This window comes from Rhinatrema bivittatum, chromosome 7 (assembly GCF_901001135.1).
Source record: "Rhinatrema bivittatum chromosome 7, aRhiBiv1.1, whole genome shotgun sequence".
Taxonomy (NCBI): Eukaryota; Metazoa; Chordata; class Amphibia; order Gymnophiona; family Rhinatrematidae; genus Rhinatrema; species Rhinatrema bivittatum.
Genome location: NC_042621.1, coordinates 182276622 through 182292187, shown reverse-complemented (window position 1 = coordinate 182292187; position 15566 = coordinate 182276622). Strand labels below are relative to the sequence as shown.

The 15566-nt window shown below is 42.1% G+C and overlaps 1 protein-coding gene across 1 annotated transcript in view; it reads left to right on the top strand.

Annotated features, from left to right (window-relative positions):
• Positions 1-564: 564 nt before the first annotated feature.
• Positions 565-15566, top strand: part of CALY (calcyon neuron specific vesicular protein) — a 180128-nt gene continuing 165126 nt past the window's right edge. Inside the window, exon 1 of the mRNA XM_029609595.1 lies at positions 565-630. The gene's annotated coding sequence lies outside the window, so the exon portion shown is untranslated. The remainder of the gene's footprint in view (positions 631-15566) is intronic.

The following is a 15566-nucleotide window of genomic DNA, read 5'->3' as shown; positions in this document are numbered from 1 at the left end:
GATTGGAACCTCAATCAAAGAAAATAATAGGAAGTCCAAGCTATCATCTTTGTAAAGCACAGAAACATGACTTTAAATGATAAAAACAGTTGAGAAATGAATTATAACTCCTCTTTCAGGTGATGCTGTATATCAGTAACATTTTACTTATGCATCAAAACCTTACAGACATCCGGTACTTGATAATCCCACAAACAGTTTGCACCTCAAATGACAGTACGATGGACTTGAAAATAAATATGCAAATAGAGGTAGATATAACAGGAAAATAATTCTGTAATCTCAAAGCTTCAAATACTTCAAATGCATATGTAAAGGATCTGCATTCATTAGCACATCCTTGTAATTGAGAACACATCGAAGGTTATAATTTATAGCCAGAAATTGAGCGGGACTCTTCAATGGCTTCTGCCTTCAGGTTGTGAATGGGCTGCGAGCCAGTCGCTGTGAGTGGCTCTCTTTGAAAGGGATAGGCTCTTTCTGACTCCCAGCTTCCTAATTCTTCTCACAGCACAGAAATACATTGCCTAGGTAACCAGTCTCAACCAGCCTGCTCCTCTTCACACAGCTACCGCATCCCAAGTGAGCATCCCTGCACGCAGGATACCAGGAGCTTATTTCTTGAAGACAGTAAGTTATTTCACATTTTTGCTTGTGTGTGGGGTCTGTGATAACATAAAAAAAAAAAAAATACTGCAAAATCCCATTGTGTCTGTGAAATGTGTTGCATGGTCATTTATAATAAAATGGAGCGAGAGGGCAAATTCTGAAATTTAAATGCAGGGCTTTGTGTGAGGCTTCTGCATCCTTCCTCAGACTGGAGCATTTTTTTTTTACCATCACTCGAATTTACATTTAACATGAGAAATTTGACCTAGAATTGAAATATAGCTGCAGTTGTTTAAAGGGATTATTTGTTTGACTTCATATCTGGATTTCAGTAGCATGAACCGTATTATAGGAATAGAGTTTACGATATGGGGTAGGAATAGGAAGACATGCAGCAAAGCCATGGTTTCTAAGGGTGAAGTTTGCATAAACTATGTCACTATAAATGTATAAGAACATCATTTAGTATTTTATCATACGAAACAACAGGCAACATGATGTTATAAAAAAAAGAACAGTTAGAATGAATATTTGTTTTCGCAAGGGGCTTGTTATATAATAATGTACAGGTTATTAATGTTAATTATTCTTAGGGTTGCTATTGGATTTATTTGCTGTTTTATCTGTGAACTAAAAAAGTTGTTAAGGCTCCGTATAAACCCTTTCATTAAGAAATGTATCAATCAAACTTGTAGATGCATGTGTGCCCTGCTCCTAGCCTCCGCCCATGCAGATCTCACTGAGACAAAGAGCTGGGAATGGGGATCGTGGAGACTGAGGAAAATGGTTCTTGCTTACTTTACCAACATAATCATTTCTATTAGATGCATACACATTACAATTGTTGCAGGAATGACAAATATTGAGTTCCTTGTTAGCATCAGATCTGGTTCATAAAATATAATATATCATTCCCCTCCCCCCTCCCTTTTTTTGCTTAAAGCCTTTCTTTTTTTATAGTTTGGTGCCTAGCATTGTAAACTGAAGTTGAATACCGATTTTCTTCTGTATCTGTACATATGTAATATAAAATGGAGACATGTCAGTTGTAGCTAAGATATATTTCTATTACCTATGCTTGGAAAAACAGAAATATTTTGATTTGTTTCATCTAATGCCCAGGACATAGAACATGTACTTGTTCACAGTGGTAAATATTTTTGTATACTATTGCACTGCAGTATATGAATATTATTGTCGTAAACTGTGCATTCAAAATGTGCACAAATCTTCCCCTCCCCCAATAAATATACTTCTGTTGGAAAACAGCCAATTGGAGCCAGGGAGTGTGGGAGAAGTGATGAGAAATGGAAAGAGAAATAATTTTATAATATATTGGAAGTATTTTCTTTCATTTCTTTTTGCCGAAAGTAATTTTATTTAAAACATTTCTAATGCATCATTCTGGTCACTACAGATTGCTCAAGGTCATATACAAAAGATAAAAAACTGACCACTCAAAATGGTATACAATACAATAATCCTAAAACAATGAAACATAAACCAAATTCATAATATAAAATCACACAAAATAAAACAGCCAACTTAACACATGACAAAAAAAAGCAAAGGTCTGCAAATACCCAAATACCATTTTAAGGGAATAGCCAGGCTTTCACCTTATGAAATCTCAAATAATTCAGTTTGCGCCTGGTATTCTGTGTAAGTTTATTCTAACATCGATGCCATCACAGAAAAAGCCCTAGCTGTTAACTTCATCACAATAATTCCAGCTTGTGATTGTCTTCTAAATGATACAGGTACTAGTAGGTGTTTCTTTTCTTTAACTGAGGGTGCAAGATGACTCACTAAATGCAGTGGTTGGTAATTGTCTAAGTGATGGAGTTAGGGTAGCTGAAAATGGTCTTTAAGTGATTGACTATCTCTTTAGTTCTTTGTTAATGGCTCTTTCACTAATGAATTATGCTTGGATGTTTCTCTAAAAGACATGTCCAATCTATGTAACTTTCCTACCAGCTCATATTAGTTCCATCACTGTGCTTTTTTCTCTGCATAGCCAAGATAGTTCACTAGAGACATAAGGGTGGCTTGGCATGGAGACAAAACCAGGTTATTAAGGAAAAAATAAACATGTGACAAGAGTTTAACAACTGAATTATGGTTTGACAGAAGGGACAAATTCCAGGCTGATTGATTAGGTGAACTGGACTGGCATTTCAGGTAAATGCAATGATGAAGGCTGGATCTTGCATAGAGTATATGCAGTGTTCTGAAGTGAAGGTCCTCATTGATCTGTCAAAGACGTATACACAAAGATATGTAAGGCAACAGTCTCACCTAGTGGTTAGAGCAGTGGACTATGAACCAAGAAAGCCAAGGTTCAAATCCTACTTCTGCTCCTTGCGACCTTGGACAGACCACTTTACTCTCCATTGCCTCTTGTACAAACTTAAAGGTGAATTTTCAAAATGTTATACATGTATAAATTAGCATATATGTGCACAAGTAGCCTATACTTGCATGTTCCATATTTTCTAAAAGTCCAAAATACTTGCTTAATTTCAGTTGTGTGCACAGATATATGCATGTAAAAAAGGGGCGGTCTAGATGATTCCCAGGTGGGGCCAACAGTTGTGCATGTAAGTTGCTATTTTAAAAGGCACTTACATACCTGCAGTTTCCAGCTTACTTGCAGAGTTTTACATCTGCTAATTATCTGGCATAAGTGATATTAAATGTGTTTACTGTGAGGTACGGTCTAGGTGGGAGGTCTGGGTGAATGAGGGGAATGTCAAGCTGAAGAACCAGGAGGGACTTGATGAGCTGCCAAAGGACTGGGTGAACTGGTGGACTAATTGGTAAAAGTGGTAATTTCATCAATGCGCACATTTTATAAAATACACCAAGTTACGTGCATAAATCGGGACTTACGTGGGTGACGCCTACTTTATTTTCACATGTAAAATATATGCCTTGTTACATGTAAACCGATTTGATATGAATTTATTCATGAATGTCGGTATAGAAAAGTGTCAAATAAATAAATAAATAAATAAGCACATATATTTTTTAAATAGGTGGGTAATGTATGTATATACATTCAAAGCATCGATATATGTGGTTTCACCACTGTATGCATTCACGCATAAGTCCATATACACACATATGTTACAGGGTAGAGATACACAAAGGGGTAGATTTTCTAAAATTGCGCGATTGCATACTTTTGTTTGCGCACCACGCGCGAACAAAAGTATGCTGGATTTTATAAGATACGCGCGGCTCTTATAAAATCCGGGGTCGGTGCGCGCAAGGGGGTGCACATTTGTGCAACCTGCGCGCGCCGAGCCCAGCGCGCGCTGCCTGTTCCCTCCGAGGCCGCTCCGATTTCGGAGCGGCCTCGGAGGGAACTATCCTTCGCCCTCCCCCCACCTTCCCCTCCCTTCCCCTACCTAACCCACCCCCCCGGCCCTATCTAAACCCCCCCCTTACCTTTGTTTCATGATTTATGCCTGCTAAAAGCAGATGTAAATCTGCGCGCGCCGGCCGGCTGCCCCGCTCTGTGTTCCGGTCCCGGGGGCTGGTCCGGAGGCCGCAGCCACGCCTCCGGGCCGAAACCACGCCCGCGTCGCTGCCCCCAAAACGCCGTGTCACGCTCCCAAAATGCCGCGTCATGCCCCGAAACGCCGCGTCATTCTGCCACGCCCCGACACGCCCCCTCCCGCCCCTTTTAAAAAACCCGGGGACATATGCACGTCCTGGGGCTCTGCGCGCGCCGGCGGCCTATGCAAAATAGGCGCGTCGGTGCGCAAGGGCCCTGCGGGCGTAAATCCGGCTGGATTTACGCGCGCAGGGCATTTAAAATCCGCCCCATATTTTATAATACATGCTTGCATATATCATACGCACGCGCTATAAAATATTATAGTAAATCTTCACACAGCCACAGATGCCTGCTAATGGACTCGCACAATTGAAATCAGATTTAGCTTTTGTCTGTAGATTTTGGGTGGGAGGTCTGGGTAAACTGATATAGATTCAATATGAATTGCTAGAGACTCTAGGGTAAACTAGAGAAGGATTGGGTGAACAGGTGCAGGTATCAGCAAACTGGTGTGTCCAAGTATGTAGGCAAGTATGTTCAGAATGGCCTAGAGGTAATTTTCAAAGTAGTTATGTATGTATCATGCAGCAATTTTCAAAAGCCCATTTACATACATAATATGCATTTACACATGTAAACCCTTTTGACAGTTTAACCCTATAGAGTTGAATTTTCAAAGTAGCAATTTTCAAAAGTCCATTTACAGGCAAAAAATTACCTCCATTACACTAATACTTTATAAAATACTCGTCTCCATGCTTAAATCAGGGTTATTAGGTAAACGTTGCATATTTTAACACAACTAGAAATGTATGTTTATTAAATAGATAAAGTAAGGGGCAGATTTTAAAAGACCTATGCACGAATTTTGCATAGGCCCGGCGCATTTTGCATAGGCCCGGAGACGCGAGCAAGCCCCGGGAAGCGCGTATGTCCCGGGGCTTTGTGAAAGGGGCGGGGGCGGGACCGAGGTCTCCAGCACAGGCGCAACTTATGAATTAGGGGAGTTTAGGTAGGGCTGGGGGGCGGAAGGAAAGTTCCCTCTGAGGCCGCTTTGATTTCGGAGCGGCCTCGGAGGGAACAGGGAAAGCCACCAGGGCTGTGCGCGCATGTTATAAAATCAGACGTACCTCTTAAAATCTGGCCCTTTTATGTTTTCTGGCATTGGAAATATTCATGTTTACTACAACATACTTGTGTTGTGGTAGAAATACACAGTATTTAAAAACTGCAGCACTAACCGCATGGTTTATAAAATATTTGTATAAATCTCTGCTCATTCATTTACATGTACAAATTGTGTATTACGAACAGTTTTGAAAGTTGGGTTCCTCATGGACGCATGTTTAGCACTATTTTCTAAGCTAGCAGTCCAAAATCGGAACTGAAATCCGAACCGATTCTGGTTCCGATTCACATCTATAGAGATGTGTATCGGAACTGAAATCCGAACCAATTCTGGTTCCGATTCACATCTCTAGCAGTGACTATTTTCCATTATTTTGAATTTTTCTGTTTTGTTATTGTATGGTTGTTCTACTTTTTATTGAATTATTGTGTAGTTGTCATGTATTTGTTTAATTTATTAAAATTATACAAATTTTATTTATTTTTAATATTGTTATATGAATTGTATTTATTTGTTTGGGCCTTCTGGAAGAGGTGATATATTTAAAATAAGAATAAATATAGGGTAAAAAAAAACTGCAATGTGAACAAATAGTTTGGGCACAGAAAAAAAATCTTTTTTTCCCCATGATTTTACAGAATAATTTATCAGATTTCCTTTACATGGCCTGAAAACAAATGAAACACAGCTCATCTTGTGCCTCATTCAAATACAAGAAAAGGTGTTTTGTTTTTTTTAATCAACATATTCTTACAAAGCCAATGTTTAGCATTAAAAATAAAATTGATTATAAAGAGATAATGCACATAGGCATGGGGCAAATTTGCATGCCAACTTTTTAGCCTATACAAATCCAGCCACTATTCAAACACAAGGTATCCGTATACATTGTCTTTGACTATTGATTTGTTTTGTGATTAATAATATGCATGTACATTTGCATCATCTAAAATGGTATAAAATATACACATTAGCCTACCTACCCGCATATAGGGGTAGATTTTCAAAAAGTGCGCCTTCGCATACTTTTGTTGGCGCATCAGGCGCAAACAAAAGTATGCTGGATTTTAGTAGATACGCGCGTAGCCGTGCAAATCCTGGATCGGCGCGTGCAAGGCTGCCGATTTCGTGTAGCCAGCGCACGCCGAGCCGCGCAGCCTGCCGCCGTTCCCTCCGAGGCCGCTCCGAAATCGGAGCGGCCTCGGAGGGAACTCGCTTTCGCCCTCCCCTCACCTTCCCCTCCCTTCCTCTATCTAACCCACCCCCCCGGCCCTATCTAGACCCCCCCCCTACCTTTGTCGGGGGATTTACGCCTCCTGGAGGGAGAAGTAAATCCCCGCGCGCCAGCGGGCCGCTAGCGCGCCGAGACACGACCTGGGGGCGGTTCTGGAGGGCGCGGCCACGCCCCCGGACCGCCCTGGGCCGAAAACATGCCCCCGGCCCGCCCCCGAAATGCCGCGTCCCGCCCCCAAAACGCCGCACCGATCCGACACGCCCCCGACACGCCCCCCTCGAAAAACCCCGGGACTTACGCGAGTCCCGGGGCTCTGCGCGCGCCGGTAGGCCTATGGAACATAGGCGCACCGGCGCGCAAGGCCCTGCTCACGTAAATCCGGGCGGATTTACGTGAGCAGGGCTCTTAAAATCCGCCCCATATTTTTTAAAATTTGTGTGTGGTTTTTAATTATGCCTCTGAAATACTTCACTAAAAATGCATCTTTTCTATGTGGCTAAAAGTATGCTTATTCTGAAAGTACAGTATGTGTGTACTTTCTGCTGGCTAAAGATCCACTTCGCCACATAGGACTGATTTAGGCCAGGTCTGGATTTAAGATTTTGTCGCTCATAGGCAGAGTACCATGGCAGCGCTCCTTGAAGCACATGGCCCTAAAACAAGCAGAAGCAAGATCCTCTTTGGCCCAGATATTTGGTGCTCTGGGCAGTTGTCTATTCCTAGATCTGGGCCTGATTTAGTTGAGTTAACCTTTGTTGTATGTGCATAACAGGCATAAAATTTTTTGAAAATTCACCCTGTAATGATTACATTTCAGTGCTTAAAAATAGGCCTTAGACATAGGCACAGCCTCTCAAAAAATTTTGAGGAACTATGTGCTAGGAAATTTAGCTCCTTTTAGTCTATTTTTTTGTAACAAAAAATGTATGAAAATCACTCCCATGGGAAATAATTTGAGCTCTATAGATAAAGTTATGTTCCATCCTTGTCTTATGCCAGCCTTGAATATAAATAAACATTTGTGTCAGAGAACTGCTGGAAGCAAATAAAAGGCTCATTTAATTTGAATGAATGAATGAATGAATGAATGGATGTTTGTGGACTGAGTTAAAGCAGGGCCATCCTTGAGGATGGGCTAGGTGACTGGGAGTGACAGCCCCGTGCCACGTGCTGCTACTGTACCTCCATCTTTGGTTCCATAATTTCCAGTCAGCTTGGGGGTGGAGCCTCACACCTCATCATTCAGAGCCCCACTGTGGCTGACTTGTTCTGGGCCTTGCAGCTCCCTTAGGTCATCCCTGGTTGAAGGTGTTAATCTATTGTGGCTCCTCCTCCTGCAAGCTCCAAATATTTTTCAAGTCATGACAACTATTTCATTTTGTTTCTGAAAATGTTTAAATATTTATTTTTACAACAGTTGCTATTTAGTTTGCTTTTTTATATCAATATTTCAGTGTAAGCAATTACAAAAGCTCCCTGGTTTTCAAAGGAGAACTTTTCAGAAAAGCTGATTTAGCAAGCTTTAGGGATTTGTATTTCCAAATTAGTTAAATGATTCCTTTTATTGTTGGAAAAAACTTAGCCTCTGTTCTTAAACTCAGGCTTATTTCTTGGTTCTTTGAATGCCAACCACCGTATCATAAAATTAATATATTTCTCTACATTACAGATGAAGAATCGGTGAACCTTATGAAATCACTGAATACACTGACTTCAGCACAGTCACTGTATTCAGCATTGTACAAAATATAGTCTTAATTTACATATATGAAAGGCTTTTAGCCAAAGTGTTTTTCAGGACATTAATTATGTGGATAAAAGCATACATTCTGAGGACATAGAGGTTAGGGGCATTGAAGGTTGCCAACCGAATAGTGAATGAAGGAATGGCTTTTGGTCTTTAGTTTTCAGAGCTCCGTGCCCTAAGCTACATTGCCTATTCACAAACAAGTGGGGTATTCTACTGGTTCGATATACCCTTCATTGCTATTTAATGACTGCTTTGCTTAGTTAGAATACTTCCTAGCAGAAAATATGCTTAACTGACTAACTGGAAAAGGTAAATGATGTGAATGTGTTTGAATGTTAACCATGGTTAAACAATGGTCCCCCATCTCTACCCCAGGCAATTTGTTTTAGGATTCAATTTATTTATTTATTTATTTATTTATTTACTTACTTATTTATTTGTTGAGTTTTATATACCGTCATTCGGTAGAGCCATCATAATGGTTTACAAAAATATACATTTTTCTTAGCAGTTGTGTAACAGAAAAAACAATGTGAACGTTATACATTTTCTTAACAGTATTAATAGGAACTAGGGTTGTGAATCGGGTGATCGATCATCTTAACGATCGATTTTGGCTGGGGGAGAGGGAAATCTGATCGTCATGGTTTTTGTTTTTTTTAAATCGTTAAAAATCGTAAATCGGGGGAGGGCGGGAAAACCGGCACCCTAAAACCCACCCCGACCCTTTAAAATAAATCCCCCACCCTCCCGAAGCCCCCCAAAATGTTTTAAATTACCTGGGGTCCAGTGGGGGGGTCCCAGCGCGATCTCCCGCTCTCGGGAAACCCGACAGCTACGGGATAAGTAACCCCGATAACTCAGAAACAAGGGAAGTTGCCTTTTTTAATATATATAGCAAAAAATTCATAAAAAGTACACAAAATTGAACTTTGATGCCTTCCATCTGGACCAATTGATTTAATGTGACCCCGGGAAGGTGCATGAGATGCAAGTCTGACTTGTGAGCACTGTGGGTGGTATGATGGTCCTTAAACATATAAGATAAAATTTCATAGCGTTGTGATTGTTTAATTTCTCAATACCACGTGTTTCTATATAGCTCATTTTAATCGTGGGATTTTTCATTAAGAGAATTTGTGTGTTTGGCAACCCTATGTTCCCCAGCGGCTTGATGGGACCGGTGTTCCAAAGGTGGTGTACAAAAGGGGTACAGAATATCTATCAGCTCTTTGCGCCTGGCACAGGGATTATGTGGTCCTTTCAGGAGTTGCAGGCCGCGTATGAGCTCCCGAAACAAGACTTCTTTGCTTTTTTGCAAGTTAGGCATTATGTGCATGCACTTCTGGGAGCTTACAAGCTGGACGCCAGGTGGGATACTTTGAGAGCTTTCTTTGGGCCGAGAGCCAAGACAAGACATTCCTGCTCTTCGCTATCCCACGCCTTACGGGAAATTCCGGTTCTGACGGCCAAATTGGAGATACAAAATAAATGGGTGAGAATGGCGAATGTGTATCTGGCTCTCAAAGACATAGGGGAAATTTTAGAAAAAAGTGCTAAGGTGTCAGAAAATGTTCTTCTTCAAGAGATTGGTTTTAAGGTCCTGCACGGCATGTATGTATCACAGGCTCAAAGATATGCCGCAAGATTATGTGACTCTGCTGTATGTATTAAATGCCAGGGGGAACGGAGCACCTTTGTACATGGTATGTGGGAATGCCCTCAAATTATGATGTTTTGGAAGGAAGTGCTGCAGAATCTAGAGATGATTCTTCACATTTCCATTCCTAGGGATATTAGGGTATGTCTGTTTCGTCTTCCTAACACACTTACCTTACAGGACTTGCCGGATGGGGATTGGACATTCGTGGAAAAAGCCCTACTAATTGCAATCCAGACCATTCTTTCACAGTGGATTTCGCCGGATCGACCCACATGGGGACATTGGCATTCGCGCCTGATAGCGTTACTGCAACACAAATTCTGGACAGCGCAGTATCAATCACCTGCTAAGCAAGCTAACTGTATGGCAATTTGGAACAGACTGTGGTGGACTCTCACAGATGCCAGACGTGACCTTATCCTAACCGTCACGGGCTATAAGTACAGGAGTTCCGGAGAGGGTCGAAAGCCGCAGGCTGTGAATCTAGGGATGAACTAATGTTTAGGATACTGGATGTGATTTTGTGCTATTGGGGAGCCGTATGAGCTTATTGACAGAGAGAAATTGGACAGCGACATGCCTATGTTTATGTACGGCTATTTCCATGCCTACTGGACACACTATATCAGTTGTCTCGCGTATGATGTGTCTGGGATTGGGGAGTGAGTGGGGGGGGGGGGCTGGGGGGTAAGGGGGGTGGATATGGTTTCAGTGTGAAGTGTTAGGTACGATGAAGTATTGTTAAGTTGGAAACTGTTTAAAAAATTTAATAAAGAAAGTTTCAAAAAAAAAATAAAATATCGGACGATAATTTAAATTGTTAAAAAACGATTCACATCCCTAGTATGCAGTGCATGACATGTTGCCTCAGCATTCCCATCTCCATGCCCTGCCTTGTCATTTCCAGACTGCCTTGCTTCATCTGTCCAGCATGCCCTGTCTCTTCTCTCTAGCCTGTCTCATCTCATCCAAACTCCCTTGTCTCATCAGTCCTTCTTTCCTTTTCCTATCTTTACTTCAGACTGACTACCTGGATCTGACCTCTGCCTGAACTATGACTATGTTCTGCTTGCTGCTTCCCACTGACCCTTGCCTGGACCTCAACTACTCTTGCTTGCCACCTGCCACTGACCCTTGCCTAGACCTGGACTCTCCCTCTCCTGATACCCTGCGGGACTTTTGCCTAAGTCCTTCCGGGCCCTGGATCCTAAGAGCTCAACCTGCAGGGAAAGGGGCTGGTAAAGGTGAAGCTCCTGATCAGCTTCATTCCAGGTTACATCCACCAGCTGTGAGTGTGGGGCTAGGGGGCTTGCTCTCTAGGCTGAGCCAACCACACCACAGCACCAAGGGTCCACTTCCATTACATATCACACATTAGACTGCGGTAGTGGTGATGGACTGCAGCTCTCCCCCTCCTGTAAGTTTTAAATCCTTCTTCTATCTCAATTCCACTCTTTCTTTCTTTGAATCCCAATTCATCTGCCTATTCATCTCACTACCTCTTCGGGTAACTGTCATTGATCAATACCCTGATAAATCCCTCTTTTCTTTTCTCACCAACTTTGATTTCAGGCTTTCTTTCTTCTTTGAACCATTTTCTTCTTCCTTTCTTCTTGGTGATTTTAACTTCCATGTCGATGATCCCTCTCAATCTTATGCCTCAAAACTGCTTTCCTTAACTTCCTTATTTGATCTCCAACTCTGATCTCCAACCCTTACACACATGCATGGCCACTGCCTTGACCTAGTCCTGTCCTCCATCTACTGTTTCTCAGATTTCTCCATCTCAGTTCTCTCAGACCATCATCTGATAACTTTCACACTACACCACCCTACCTCACAGCTTCATCCAGTCACCACCTACACCTTGTAGCCTCTCCATTACTGTTTGATCTCTCCTTTCCTCTATTACATTGTTTGTGCCAATTGATGAAGCAATTTCTTCTTATAAAACTATGCTATTTTCTGCTTTAGACCCTTTGCCCCTTCCCTTATTCATCCTGCAAGGCATACCAACTTCCAACCTTGGCTCAACCCTAGAATTTGCTTCCTGCATTTCTGTACCCACTCTGCAGAATGCATCTGGCTAAAATCCTGTGCCCTTGCTGTTTTCATATTCAGTGTGCTATTGCACTTGCCAAGTAAGATTACTGCTTCCATCTGACAAACTCTCTTGCATTCAACCCTTGCCATCTCTTTGCCACACTCAATTCCCTCCTTAAACTTCCCTTCCCATCCTTCACTCTCTGCCCTGTCTGTCTACTTCCATGACAAGCTTTACAAAATTAGTCTTAAGTTCTCAACCAAGCCACCTCTACCTCCCTCTCCCCCACTTCATTCATCTACTCTTTCCCTGGCCTCTGCCACTCTCTCTTCCTTTTCTGAGGGCACAATGGAGGAAAATGGCTCCTCCTCCCAACTCACTGCTTGTTCCTCTGATCCCATTCCCACTCAGTTCCTCAGCTCTGTTTCCACTGCAGTCTTCCCTTCAATCGGTCACATCCTCAATCTATCACTTTCCATGTCTACTTTTCACACCTCTTTCAAACATACTGTTATCACACCACTCCTCAAAAAAACTCTGATGACTTCATCTGCTCTACCAACTATTGTACTATTTCCTTCCTCCCCTTTGCTTCCAAACTACTTAAATGTGCTGTTCACTGCTGCTGACTTGACTTTCTTTCATCTCAGGTCATTCTTGATCCACTCCAGTTTGGTTTTCACCCTCTACATTTCACAGAAACAACCTTTGACAAAGTCTCCAATGACCTGTTTATAGCTAAAACCAAAGGCCTTTGCTCTTAGAAACATAGAATCATGACAGCAGAAAAAGACTGTATGGCCCATCCAGTCTGCCTATCCATATTATTAATTTAGTATTATAAATCTCATCACTTTCTTAGACATCCCCTGTATTTTCCTCATGATTTCTTGAATTCATATACTATTTTTGTCTCCACAAATTTCACTGGGAGGCTGTTCCACACATCCACCACCCTCTCTGTAAAGAAATAGTTCCTAAGATTACTCCTTTCAGCCTCATCTCATGACCCCTCATTCTAGATCCTTCTTTCCATTTAAAAAGGCTCATCTCCTGTGCATGGAAACCTTTGAGATATTTGAATGTCTCAATTTTATCTCCTCTGTCTCACTTTTCCTCAAGGGTATGCATGTTTAGATCTTTAAGTCTAATTGCATATACTTTAGGACAAAGATTACTGACCATTTTAGTAGCCAAACTCTGGACCAGCTCCATCCTATTTATATCCTTTTGAAGGTGCAGTCTCTAGAATTGCACAGATTATTCCAATTGAGGTTTTACCGGGGACCTATACAGGGGCATTATTACCTCCCTTTTTCTGCTGACCATTCCTCTCCCTATACAGCCAAGCATTTTTCTGGCTTTTACTACCATTTTAACCACCTGTTTGGCCACCTTAAAATCATCAGATACAATTATCTTCAGCTCCTGCTTTTCCTTTTGCTTAGAAGAATTTTACCTCCAATACTATACCTTTTTCTTTTGATTTTGCATCCTAAATGCATTACACTGCACTTTTTATTTTATCAAATCTATTTTTATTATCCCCAATAAGAATTTCCAACAACACTCCAACAAAGCAGAAATAACAAATAGCAATCATGAGATCCCCATCCCTATAACTCCCCCCCAACCCTTCTGCCTTACACAGTAACATTTACAAACAGGGATTCAAATATACCGGCCTACCGAGTGCATTTGTTCCTGATGCACTCCGCAAGCCGGAAAATAACAAAAAAATTTTTAGAAAAAAAAGCATCCCAGCTTTCAAACCCAGAGTCCTGCCCCATCCCTATATACCCCAGAATATCCACCAAAAGGAATAGCTAGAACAATATCATTGAGCAGATGACAATAAATCCAGGACAGTAGAAAAAGGAAAAGAAGAGAAAAAAGTCAATTAGAGCTGTTGACTACTAAACTCCTTGCTCTAGGAGATAAAGATTGGATGCAGTAGTCCCAGATCATAAAAAAATGCTGTCGATGTTTAAATGTCGATGCTCTGCTGTCCATTTGTAACAGTCATGCAGAAGATTGTGCCACTGCTAATAGGTAGGGCCACCAGCATCTCTCCAGGTTGCTAAGAAAGTTTTCTTGCCCAGCAACTGCAATTAGCTGCCAGACCTTAGACCATTCCTTGAGCTTTGCTAGATCCCTCCTCATGTTTTCCACTCCTTCCTGGCTGTCCACCCTGTTACAGATTTTGGTATCATCGGCAAAAAGAGAAATCTTTCCCGACATCCCTTCCTTTGAAAACGTTGAAAAGAACCAGTCCAAGGACCGATCCCTGAGGCACACCGCAAGTAACAACCCCCTCCTCAGAGAAAACTCCATTTACCACTATCCTTTGTCACCTTCCACTCAGTCAGTTTCCAACCCAGTTGGTCATGCTAGGATCCATACCAAGGGTGCATAATTTTTTATAAGTCTTTTGTATGGAATTGTGTCAAAGGCCTTGCTGAGATCCAAGTACACTACATTTAGCGCTCTCCCTTGATCCAACTCTCTGGTCACCCAATCAAAGAAATTGATCAGATTCGTCTGACAGCAGAGTTGCTTACCTGTAACAGGTGTTCTCCCAGGACAGCAGGATGTAGTCCTCACATACGGAACACGTTGGTCAAAGTTTCTTGACTGGCATACTGAGCACACTGAGCACGCCCAGCATGCCATGATCCCTCTGTCCACTGGGGTCTCTCTTCAGTCTCGTTTGTAGCAAAAAGCGTGAGCGAAAAAATAAAATAATAAACGTAGCGGACCCAACTCTGAGGGGTAGCGGGTGGGTTTCGTGAGGACTACATCCTGTTGTCCTGGGAGAACATCTGTTACAGGTAAGCACCTCTGTTTTTTCCCAGGACAAGCAGGATGGTAGTCCTCACATATGGGTGATTAGCAAGCTACAGGCTGACTCATATTACAACAGGTCAATAGTAGACAACTCGTGCGACAGGAACAATAATTGGGGTGCTATTGGCAATGATGATGAGGCAGCCTAAAATCACAGCAGGTGGTTGTGGAAGGAGTTGGGCATTATAATGGAAAAACAAATTTCAAGACAGATTGCCCAAGGCAGAGTCTTGACGGCCTTCCTTATTTAAGCAGTAGTGGGCTGCGAATGTGGGAAGAGAGCTCCATGTCACAGCCTAGCAGGTGTCAGCAATTGGTACTGAATGATAGTGTGCTACCGATGTTGCCATGGCCCTTACAAAATGTGCCTGCACTCACCCCTGCAGGAGAAGGCCTGCTTTCTCATAGCAGAATTTGATTATAGTCTGCTAGCTAGTTGGAGAGAGTTTGTTTGCCAACTGGAACTCGCAGCTTGTCTTTGTCAAAGAAGCAAAGAGTTGGGTGGATTTCCTATGGAGTGCAGTGCGGACTAGATAGAACGCAAGTGCATGCTCACAGTTCAAGGTGTGCAAAACCTTCTCGCCCTGGTGAAAGTGAGGCCTTGGGAAGAGTGGGCAGACTATAGACGGAGAAAGGTGAGAGGCTGTATCCACCTTAAGAAGAAATTTAGGGTGAGTACGGAGGACAAGTCAGTCACGGAAGAACCTAGTGTTGGGTGAATATGC